General features: G+C 44.7%; 1 pseudogene; it reads right to left on the reverse strand.

Moving 5' to 3' along the window:
* Positions 1-12,467, reverse strand: part of LOC131709014 (zinc finger protein 585A-like) — an 18,966-nt pseudogene extending 6,499 nt beyond the window's left edge.

A 12,467-nucleotide genomic window follows, 5' to 3' on the forward strand; every position in this document is an offset into this window, starting at 1 on the left:
GCAGCAGATATGAATGCAGTACTGGCAGTAAGCCGTGCCGTACACTCCTCAGAAAATGAATGCTTTTTGCTGGTCCCTTCACATAAACTAAATATGTTCAAACCACACACTAATCAGCATTAATGCTGAACAGAAATACCAAATACACACAGGACTCAAAATCGAGTTTCACTAACAACACAGTAGCATTTCCTCAGGACTGAAAGAAAAAAAAAAAGGTTTTGTGTCAAAGCATCTTTAGCACCGGTATTTATTTATCTATATTAAAAAGTAAATAAATCCTCTGAAAAATATATAGATCCCCCCTCCACCACACCACACACTCAGAGAGAGAGAGAGAGAGAGAGACACACACACTTACATTCTCACACACTGAGACACACACCCTCTCACACAGAGACACACACCCTCTCACACAGAGACACACACTACCACCTACATTCTCACACACTCTCACACAATGAGACACACTCTCACATACTGAGAGACACACACACACACACACACTTACAGTCTCACACACTGAGACACACACACACACTTACAGTCTTACACACTGAGACACACACACTTACATTCTCACACACTTACACTCTCACACACTGAGACACACACACACACTTACAGTCTTACACACTGAGACACACACACTTACATTCTCACACACTTACAGTCTCACACACTGAGACACACACACACACTTACAGTCTTACACACTGAGACACACACACTTACATTCTCACACACTTACAGTCTCACACACTGAGACACACACACACACTTACAGTCTTACACACTGAGACACACACACTTACATTCTCACACACTTACAGTCTCACACACTGAGACACACACACACACTTACAGTCTTACACACTGAGACACACACACACACTTACAGTCTCACACACTGAGACACACACACACACTTACAGTCTTACACACTGAGACACACACACTTACAGTCTCACACACTTACAGTCTCACACACAGAGAGACACACACACACACTTACAGTCTTACACACTGAGACACACACACTTACATTCTCACACACTTACAGTCTCACACACAGAGAGACACACACACACACTTACAGTCTTACACACTGAGATACACACACTTACATTCTCACACACTTACAGTCTCACACACAGAGACACACACACACACACTTACAGTCTTACACACAGAGACACACACACTTACATTCTCACACACTTACAGTCTCACACACAGAGAGACACACACACACACTTACAGTCTTACACACTGAGATACACACACTTACATTCTCACACACTTACTCTCACACACTGAGACACACACACACACACACTTACAGTCTCACACACTTACACTCTCACACACAGAGACACACACACACACTTACAGTCTTACACACTTACACTCTCACACACAGAGACACACACACACACTTACAGTCTCACACACTTACTCTCACACACACACTTACTTCCATTACCACACTGCATTTTATATTACTTTGTGCTCTGTAATGAAAGCTTAATCCATTAATAGTCATAGTTAAGCTACATTTTCATTTGGAATTTGTCACCGAGGGTAAAATACTACAAAAGAGGAAGAAAGAGCCAGAGATAAAACCAGTCTGCCTTTCTGTACCCAAGCTCCGTACACGTGCTTGCAACACTGCTATTACTCAGGGCAGTTTACAAGAGCAGCACAAATACAAGCATGGACAATGCACATTGCAAAGCGACACGCCACGCAGTATTCAGCCATCCCTGTCATAATGCAGTCATGGGGACACTATCAGTTTTCATTAGATTAAGAATCGTGATGAATTTACAAGACAAACCCTCCAGGCGGTTGTCCAGTAAGGACGGTGCAGTCTTGTTTCTGGGATGCTACATACCGGGGTCGGGATACTCGTTCCCATCAATGTATTTATTTTCAAGTGAATGAAGTTTAAATGCTAAACCCTGAAGCTCATTCCCCACACTCAGTTATCGATTTCTCCTGACTCGTCCATCAGATGAGGTGCAGAATAGTTTCCTTTCTGCATATTCCCGCTCCCAGGCACTGACTGCATTAACAGCCGGAGTTAAACTGACAGCAGAGAAGCCTTTCTCGTGTCCGCTTCTCCACCCACTTTCTGACACAATCACAGTGCAAGAGAGCTGAAGCGCATTTTTACCATTTAAAATGCATGCTCTTAAGAGTGATGCACAGAACAGTAATTGCACAGGGATTCATAATGCAAGGTTAACGGTTTTTTTCCCTCATGAGTGAAAAGTCCGCTGGTGTTTTTGAAGGCCTTGTTTAAAACAGAAACTCTTCCCACAGTCAGTGCAGCGATACAGTTTCTGTCCTGTGCGAGTTCGCTGGTGTTTTCTCAGGGTTACTGAGTGACGGAAACTCTTTCCACAGTCGGCACAGCGATACGGTTTCTCTCCTGTGTGAGTTTGCTGGTGTTGTCTAAGAGTTACCGAGTGACGGAAACTATTCCCACAGTCAGAGCAGCGATACGGTTTCTCTCCTGTGTGAGTTCGCTGGTGTGAAACAAGGTTGTTTGACTGATTGAAACTCTTCCCACAGTCAGAGCAGCAATACGGTTTCTCTCCTGTGTGAATTCGCTGGTGTGAAACAAGGTGTCCTGACCACCTGAAACTCTTCCCACAGTCAGAGCAGCAATACGGTTTCTCTCCTGTGTGAGTTCGCTGGTGTGCTTTCAGGGATACTGAGTGACTGAAACTCTTCCCACAGTCAGAGCAGCGATACGGTTTCTCTCCTGTGTGAGTTCGCTGGTGTGAAACAAGGTGTCCTGACTGACTGAAACTCTTCCCACAGTCAGAGCAGCGATACGGTTTCTCTCCTGTGTGAATTCGCTGGTGTAAAACAAGGTTGCAGGACTGACTGAAACTCTTCCCACAGTCAGAGCAGCGATGCAGTTTCTCTCCTGTGTGAGTTCGCTGGTGTGAAGCAAGGTGTCCTGACTGACTGAAACTCTTCCCACAGTCAGAGCAGCGATACGGTTTCTCTCCTGTGTGAATTCGCTGGTGTAAAACAAGGTTGCAGGACTGACTGAACCTCTTCCCACAGTCAGAGCAGCGATACGGTTTCTTTCCTGTGTGAGTTCGCTGGTGTGTTTTAAAATGCCTTAACTGGATGAAACCTTTCCCACAGTCAGGATATTCTCCAGCGCCCGCCCTTGCTTTTGCTGCTGGACTGGAACCTGGAAAATATTAACAGTAAAGAAAGTAAGAGGGACTGCTTGTAGGCTTCGGGCATGTGGCTGGGTGGTGGAGTGGACTCAAGCATGTGAATTTCAGCTGTGAGGCTTGCACTGGGTTACACCAGCTTAAAAACACAAAGTTAAACTGAAAGCCTTTACTTTATGTGTAAAATCAGTCAGTAAAGACTGATGCTGGTGAAACCGAGTCCTGGGATCAAAATCTGCCTTCAAAGTTCTCACGCAATCTAGAATGACAATGTCACAGCTACTGGGAGTCACTCACCTGCTAGACTGCATTCTGAATGGGAGCGCCCGTCTTCCTTTCCACCTCCTTGCGTGCTGTTGGGAGAGCCTTCCTCTCCAGCGCCTTGCTCTCTCACGCAGATTCTCTCCAGCACCACGCTACACTCCCGCAGGCGTACAGGCTCCAGCTCAGGGATGTTTGGTTTGAAGTCCTCAGATTCTTCCTTCCCTGGTTCCATGTGTTCAAACTCTACTTCAGGGGGCTCCTGTTTAATAAGGACAGTTTCCAGCACCTCTTCTTGTTTCACAGGAAGGGGTTCTTCTGTCGGGGTGATCTCCAATTCATTGTGCTCAGCTTTAATCTCAGAGACCTCTGGCTGGCTGCTGTCACATTGCATCTCACAGAGCTCCTGTTTAATGGGGAGGGAAGCCAGCCCAGAGAACTCCACTCTAATGGGGACCAGTTCAAGTTCAGGGAACTCCTCTTTAATCTGGACAGACTCCATCTTCACACTGTCCATGGCAGCACACAGGATTCTGTTTAGCAGCTGCTGGAAAAGAAAAGCATTTATTTATTTAAATGCAGTGCTACTAAAGGCGATTCTAGAGGGCGACAAAATCTGGCCTGAATAGCAGGGGTGGCTTTACTATTATTATTTATTTCTTAGCACACGCCCTGATCCAGGGCGACTTACAGTTGTTACAAAATATCACATTACAGATAAGAGCAGTTATAAAATTCAATAAAGTCAGTGGTAATTAAGAACAAAATCGATTACGATTAACTACTATTGAAGGGATAGAATTTCTTATAATATGTTTATAATACCAGATGATTTTACCTGACTAACCTGTGTAGAGTCCGGTTTCGGCGAGCTACAGAGTATCCACAGGACAAAATAAAAATAGAAAATAAAGCCGCTACGCAGGTCTGTACAGGATCAAAACTAGTCAAGAAAACATTTCTGAAGCACTGGCAGTCTCCAATCTCATTTTTATCTCTCATATAAATAATAAATGTCTTTGCGCGCCTCTTTCTGTCGTCCTCTCTCCTCACGCACGGCGTGCGAGTGAGCTGCCGAAGCCCCGCCTCTCAGCTCGAGCTGCGCGGCTTCTCTGATCCAGGAGGCTCGCGCTGCCGCTCGAGCTCGCCTACAATTCAAATATAACGGCCGCTTTTCAGACCGAACGCGTTTTAAACGATAAAGTCTGACAATAAAACACATTCACAGTGAATATGTGTGCGTTTAAAAAGCAAGATACACGACAGCCGACGATGTCTTTATAACATGTTTATGTAGAGATTAGTTTAGTTATTCATTAAGTTTTCAGACTGTATCGAGTTATTTTTAAAATTAGGTAAAGATCTTTTTACAATACAGCCCTCTTCCGATCTGTTGTAGTTTTAGTTTAATGTCCCCACAAGTTAATAAACTGTGTGGAGGGTGTTCCGATATGTCCGTGCGGTTTTGGGACAGCTGTGAATTCATATTGTTGAGTTTAGAGTCACAACAACACAGCCCACAGCCGCGTTACACACAAAACCAAACCCCGCGAAAACACGAAACCTTTAGACACAACAAAGACATACAATACAGACACAACAAAGACACGTCACACTTGTACTTTGCTTGAACAAAAGTTATTGTATTTATCTTGCTCTTATTGTATTACTTGTATTGTAACACTTGAAATGTATTTGCTCACGATTGTAAGTCGCCCTGGATAAGGGCGTCTGCTAAGAAATAAATAATAATAATAACACTGGGGTCACGACTCGATCACGCTCCCCTGCACCCCCACACCTGCGCTCAGGTGAGACAAAACACAACACGCAGCACACATCGCTACAATATATTGATTACCTTACGTCTATATCGACTTCAGGTCGTTTTTTGTCGCATGCCTGCGCTAGTACAAACCGGCTATACCAGCGGAAACGCCAATTCATTGGTTATATTTAATAAGGGATGGTGCTGAAAAGCCGATGGCGTGACTGTAAGTATCGCTATAGCGAGAGCATCAGATACCTGTGCTGGTACAGAAAGCATTGACCGAGCTGAAAACACCGCGGCTCACAGGAATACAGCAGCAGGAAGAGGCTTTTCTGTCTCAGCTCTGAGCTGAAAGGAAATTGCATCGGTCTTGTTGATGCGGCCATGCCGTGTTCATTTCACAAAGTCTGGGTCTGCCACACCCGAGCTTCACAAACAACCAAACTGAAATAAACATGCAACTTACTTGATCGTCAATGCCCTGTGAACTGGTGCAAGCTGATTATTTATTTATTTATTATTTCTGAGGTTTCTTGTCAATGTTGTTCTCTTTGAAAGAAAGACCACGAATCCTTTCTCCGCAGCATGTAAAAATACTCTCTGACATCACGTCCGGGGGCGCGTCCTGTGTTTCGTCACACGCCAGGGCCACGCCTTCTCTCTGACCCCTCCATCTTAATTTGAATATTTTGCTCTCGCAGTAATTGGGATCTTCCGCGGCCGCAGGTTTGCAATATAGTTATTCAGAGCTGCAGCAGTAAAAATGCCATTTCATTCCACAGATAAGGTCAGTTTAAATTGCACAATGCTTTTGCCTTTTACATTCAAAACTGTCTCCAGTCTAAAATACATGCTTAACAACTTGATGTTTGAAATGCTCGCACAAAGACATGAAAAAATATTATGATGTGCGGAAGACACTTGATAGCATGACAAGCATTTTAATGCACTGTGTGAGTTTAAGGTCAATTAGTATAATTTTTTTATTGAGCCAATTTACAGTATGAAGCTGTTTGTATTATCTGCAAAATAAAAACCAGTCACAGCCGCGCACTGTTTATTTATATCTTTATTTACAGTTAGTAGAAGCCATTTGGGGTTACGCAGAGAACCCTGAACCCATCTTTATCAGGAAAGTGGACGGGTTCAACATATAGTACATTAATACAGCCCCCGGGGCCCCCTAGTGGTAATACAGCCCCCCGGAGCCCCCTAGTGGAAATACAGCCCCGGGGCCCCCTAGTGGAAATACAGCCCCCAGGGCCCCCTAGTGGTAAGACAGGCCCCAGTGCCCCCTAGTGGAAATACAGGCCCCTGGGCCCCCTAGTGGTAATACAGCCCCCTGGGGCCCCTTAGTAGTAATACAGCCCCCAGGGCCCCCTAGTGGTACTACAGCCCCCGGTGCCCCTAGTGGTAAGACAGCCCCGGGGCCCCTAGTGGTAATACAGCCCCGGGGCCCCTAGTGGTAATACAGCCCCGGGGCCCCCTATACTTTTCATAGAGACTCTGGACCTTCTTTACTCACTAATGTGCTAGATATATAATATAGCTTTCAAAGCCTTGCAATTTATAGCATACACAGGGATTCATAATGCAAGGTTCATTCTGCTTTCCTAAAGAGTGAAAAGTCCCATTGAACACAGTCTTTAAGTTTTCTCTCCTCTGTGAATTCGCTGGTGTTTTTGAAGGTTGTGTTTAACACGGAAACTCTTCCCACAGTCAGAGCAGCGATACGGTTTCTCTCCTGTGTGAGTTCGCTGGTGTGAAACAAGGTTGCTTGACCGATTGAAACTCTTCCCACAGTCAGAGCAGCGATACGGTTTCTCTCCTGTATGAGTTCGCTGGTGTGAAACAAGGTGTGCTGACTGACTGAAACTCTTCCCACAGTCAGAGCAGCGATACGGTTTCTCTCCTGTGTGAGTTCGCTGGTGTGAAACAAGGTGTCCTGACTGAGTGAAACTCTTCCCACAGTCAGAGCAGCGATACGGTTTCTCTCCTGTGTGAGTTCGCTGGTGTGCTTTCAGGGATATTGAGTGACTGAACCTCTTCCCACAGTCAGAGCACTGATATGGTTTCTCTCCTGTGTGAGTTTGCTGGTGTGAAACAAGGTGTCCTGACTGACTGAAACTCTTCCCACAGTCAGAGCAGCGATACGGTTTCTCTCCTGTGTGAGTATGCTGGTGTGTTTCAAGGCTGCTTGACTGACTGAAACTCTTCCCACAGTCAGAGCAGCGATACGGTTTCTCTCCTGTGTGAGTTCGCTGGTGTGCTTTCAGGGATATTGAGTGACTGAAACTCTTCCCACAGTCAGAGCACTGATATGGTTTCTCTCCTGTGTGAGTTCGCTGGTGTGTTTTCAGGTATCCTGACTGACTGAAACTCTTCCCACAGTCAGAGCAGCGATACGGTTTCTCTCCTGTGTGAGTTCGCTGGTGTGTTTTCAGGGATATTGAGTGAATGAAACTCTTCCCACAGTCAGAGCAGCGATACGGTTTCTCTCCTGTGTGAGTTCGCTGGTGTGCTTTCAGGGATATTGAGTGACTGAAACTCTTCCCACAGTCAGAGCAGCGATACGGTTTCTCTCCTGTGTGAGTTCGCTGGTGTGCTTTAAGGGATATTGAGTGACTGAAACTCTTCCCACAGTCAGAGCACTGATATGGTTTCTCTCCTGTGTGAGTTCGCTGGTGTGTTTTCAGGTGTCCTGACTGACTGAAACTCTTCCCACAGTCAGAGCAGCGATACGGTTTCTCTCCTGTGTGAGTTCGCTGATGTGTTTTAAAATGCCTTAACTGGATGAAACCTTTCCCACAGTCAGGATATTCTCCATCGCCCGCCCTCGCTTTTGCTGCTGGACTGGAACCTGGAAAATATTAACAGTAAAGAAAGTAAGAGGGACTGCTTGTAGGCTTCGGGCATGTGGCTGGGTGGTGGAGTGGATTAAAGCATGTGAATTTCAGCTGTGAGGCTTGCACTGGGTTACACCAGCTTACAAACACAAAGTTAAACTGAAAGCCTTTACTTTATGTGTAAAAGCAGAGTCAGTAAAGACTGATGCTGGTGAAACCGAGCCCTGGGATCAAAATCTGCCTTCAAAGTTCTCCTGTAATGTTTCAGGTCTATTTCCTCCAACACATGATGCAATTACAAACAAACCGATAGTAATGTAACCTACATGCTCCCTCCCTCCCTCTCAAGCACACTGTGGATATCATGCAATCTAGAATGACAATGTCACAGCTACTGGGAGTCACTCACCTGCTAGACTGCATTCTGAATGGGAGCGCCCGTCTTCCTTTCCACCTCCTTGCATGCTGTTGGGAGAGCCTTCCTCTCCAGCGCTTTGCTCTCTCACGCAGATTCTCTCCAGCACCACGCTACACTCCCGCAGGCGTACAGGCTCCAGCTCAGGGATGTTTGGTTTGAAGTCCTCAGATTCTTCCTTCCCTGGTTCCATGTGGTCAAACTCTACTTCAGGGGGCTCCCGTTTAATAAGGACAGTTTCCAGCACCTCTTCTTGTTTCACAGGAAGAGGTTCGTCTGTCGGGGTGATCTCCAATTCATTGTGCTCAGCTTTAATCTCAGAGACCTCTGGCTGGCTGCTGTCACATTGCATCTCACAGAGCTCCTGTTTAATGGGGAGGGAAGCCAGCCCAGAGAACTCCACTCTAATGGGGACAAGTTCAAGTTCAGGGAACTCCTCTTTAATCTGGACAGACTCCATCTTCACACTGTCCATGGCAGCACACAGGATTCTGTTTAGCAGCTGCTGGAAAAGAAAAGCATTTATTTATTTCAATGCAGTGCTACTAAAGGCGATTCTAGAGGGCGACAAAATCTGGCCTGAATAGCAGGTGTAGCTTTACTATTATTATTTATTTCTTAGCACACGCCCTGATCCAGGGCGACTTACAGTTGCTACAAAATATCACATTACAGATAAGAGCAGGTATAAAATTCAATAAAGTCAGTGTTAAGTAAGAACAAAATCGATTACGATTAACAACTATTGAAGGGATATAATATGTTTATAATACCAGATGATTTTATCTGACTAACCTGTGTAGAGTCCGGTTTCGGCGAGCTTCAGCGTATCCACAGGACAAAATAAAAATAGAAAATAAAGCCGCTACGCAGGCCTGTACAGGATCAAAACTAGTCAAGAAAACATTTCTGAAGCACTCGCAGTCTCCAATCTCATTTTTATCTCTCATATAAATAATAAATGTCTTTGCGCGCCTCTTTCTGTCGTCCTCTCTCCTCACGCACGGCGTGCGAGTGAGCTGCCGAAGCCCCGCCTCTCAGCTCGAGCTGCGCGGCTTCTCTGATCCAGGAGGCTCGCGCTGCCGCTCGAGCTCGCCTACAATTCAAATATAACGGCCGCTTTTCAGACCGAACGCGTTTTAAACGATAAAGTCTGACAATAAAACACATTCACAGTGAATATGTGTGCGTTTAAAAAGCACGATACACGACAGCCGACGATGTCTTTATAACATGTTTATGTAGAGATTAGTTTCGTTATTCATTAAGTTTTCAGACTGTATCGAGTTCTTTTTAAAACTAGGTGAAGATCTTTTTACAATACAGCCCTTCCGATCTGTTGTAGTTTTAGTTTAATGTCCCCACAAGTTAATAAACTGTGTGGAGGGTGTTCCGATATCTCCGTGCGGTTTTGACACAGCTGTGAATTCATATTGTTGAGTTTAGAGTCAGCGCACAACAACACAGCCCACAGCCGCGTTACACACAAAACCAAACCCCGCGAAAACACGAAACCTTTAGACACAACAAAGACATACAATACAGACACAACAAAGACACGTTATCGGACCCCACAAATACAACGAGGCACACAAATACAAGACGACTGGACAACATTCACAAGCACCGGGGTCACGACTCGATCACGCTCCCCTGCACCCCACACCTGCGCTCAGGTGAGACAAAACACAACACGCAGGACACATCGCTACAATATATTGATTACCTTACGTCTATATCGACTTCAGGTCGTTTTTTGTCGCATGCCTGCGCTAGTACAAACCGGCTATACCAGCGGAAACGACAATTCATTGCTTTTATTTAGGGACCTGCCTAATTCGCGGAAATCGTGAAATTGAGGGGTCACCGCGAAATTCACCTCTTAGGGGCCAATGCATACAAACAAGTACGGAGAGGAAAAAAATAAAAGAAAACGTGTTTAAATTAACTACTGCACAACGCAAGCGACGCAGACTACATGTCTTCCTTCTGTAGATATCCCTTTTTGATTCCTTCGCCGTCCCGTGTGCATTGCACTTAAGCAAAACAACAAACAAACAGAAAATGTCCACAAGTAACATTTACAAAATAAATTCTGCAAAGCAGTTAACGTTCTTGTTTACTATTCAAATGACAAAGTTTTAATCAGCCTATCAGTGCGTCTTTACTGCTTTTATGTGACCTGTACTGTGCAGGAGGGGGCGGGACAAGGTTGGTGCTGCATTGTTTTGATTTAGGTTGATAAAATCTAGTTTTCAGCATTGGAGGGAAAATAGTAGATATGGACGACAAAGAAAAGCAAAGTATATTTCGGCTGATGATCGTTTTAAGCTATTTCACAAAGAAACTACATGCAGACTGAGGTCATTGTTTTCCATATCTTAATGTGTATTTGGAGAAAATACGATTGATCGCTATTTAGCTTCAGAATCACACATTAAACAAAATGCTACTTCAGAGGCTGCTGAACAGAATGTAAAATAAACAGCTTTCAGAAACCAAACTGGAAAGTCAGCCCAGACAAGAAGTATTCCTGTCTGCAAGTTAAATCAGTACTAAAACGATCCAGCACAGCCACCTCGCTTCAACCTGCTGCTTACAGTTGGGATTTTAGACCCGAATAGCCACGTCTTCTTTGTTTTGACTCGGTACTAATAAAATAAATTATTGGATGGGACAAATAACGTGACAACGAACGTGCTGCATACATTGACTTTATTAAAGTATGCCAGATGCCCTTGTGTAACCGAGTTTTTGGGCTGTTTCTAATCGATTTCCACATCTGTATAACTTGGCAAAGCTTTGCCTTAACTTCCAACCAATTCAGTGGATGCAGACGTGCAGTCTCAATGTATGGGCAAGTCAACTGCAGAGGGATGCTGCATACTCGCCTTTAACAAATGACAGCACTCTGTATTAGAAATGAAGCAAGTACCACTATTTGTAGGCTTTATAGTGTTCTGAAATACTGTCTGCTTAGGTTTATTTAATGTTTAAACAGGTCCGCGAAATCCTAATTTTATTCCGCAACATACCCGTGAAAAATACGTAAATTTACCGCGATTTAAGTAGACCCCTAATTATATTTAATAAGGGACGGTGCTGAAAAGCCTCTGGTGTGACTGTAAGTATCGCTATAGCGAGAGCATCAGATACCTGTGCTGGTACAGAAAGCATTGACCGAGCTGAAAACACCGCGGCTCACAGTAATACAGCAGCAGGAAGAGGCTTTTCTGTCTCAGCTCTGAGCTGAAAGGAAATTGCATCGGTCTTGTTGATGCGGCCATGCCGTGTTCATTTCACAAAGTCTGGGTCTGCCACACCCGAGCTTCACAAACAACCAAACTGAAATAAACATGCAACTTACTTTTTTTAACGTCACCTGGTGCATGTAAGTATTTTTCTTTTTCTACTTCTGGCTGTTGATGTTGTTCTCTTTGAAAAAAAAAAAGACCACGTGTCTTTAAAAACCGTACTTCCCTGTTTATTACGTCACTGCATCCCTTCTTATCACCTGACCCGCGGTCACATGACACGTTTGCATTCCGCAGCGGCGTGCGCATGGACTCGGTCTCCTTGCTATAAAGCTGCTACAGACTGCAGGGGGCGCTCTTTCTCTGTCTTTTGAGCCCCCATTTGATCTGTAGGAGTCGTGCCTTTATTTCAGTTCTGGTCACCTCGTTACAAAAAAGGATATTGCTGCTCTAGAAAGAGCGCAAAGAAGAGAAACCAGAATTATCCCGGGTTTAAAAGGCATGTCGTATGCAGACAGGCTAAAATAATCTATTCAGTCTTGAACAAAGAAGACTACGCGGTGATCTGATTCAAACATTCAAAAACCTAAAAGGTATAGACAATGTCGACCCAGGGGACTTCTTTGACCTGAAAAAGTAACAAGGACCAGGGGGTCACAAGTGGAGATTAGATACAGGGGCATTCAGAACAGAAAATAGGAGGCACTTTTTTACACA

This window comes from Acipenser ruthenus, chromosome 41, assembly GCF_902713425.1.
Source record: "Acipenser ruthenus chromosome 41, fAciRut3.2 maternal haplotype, whole genome shotgun sequence".
NCBI lineage: Eukaryota > Metazoa > Chordata > Actinopteri > Acipenseriformes > Acipenseridae > Acipenser > Acipenser ruthenus.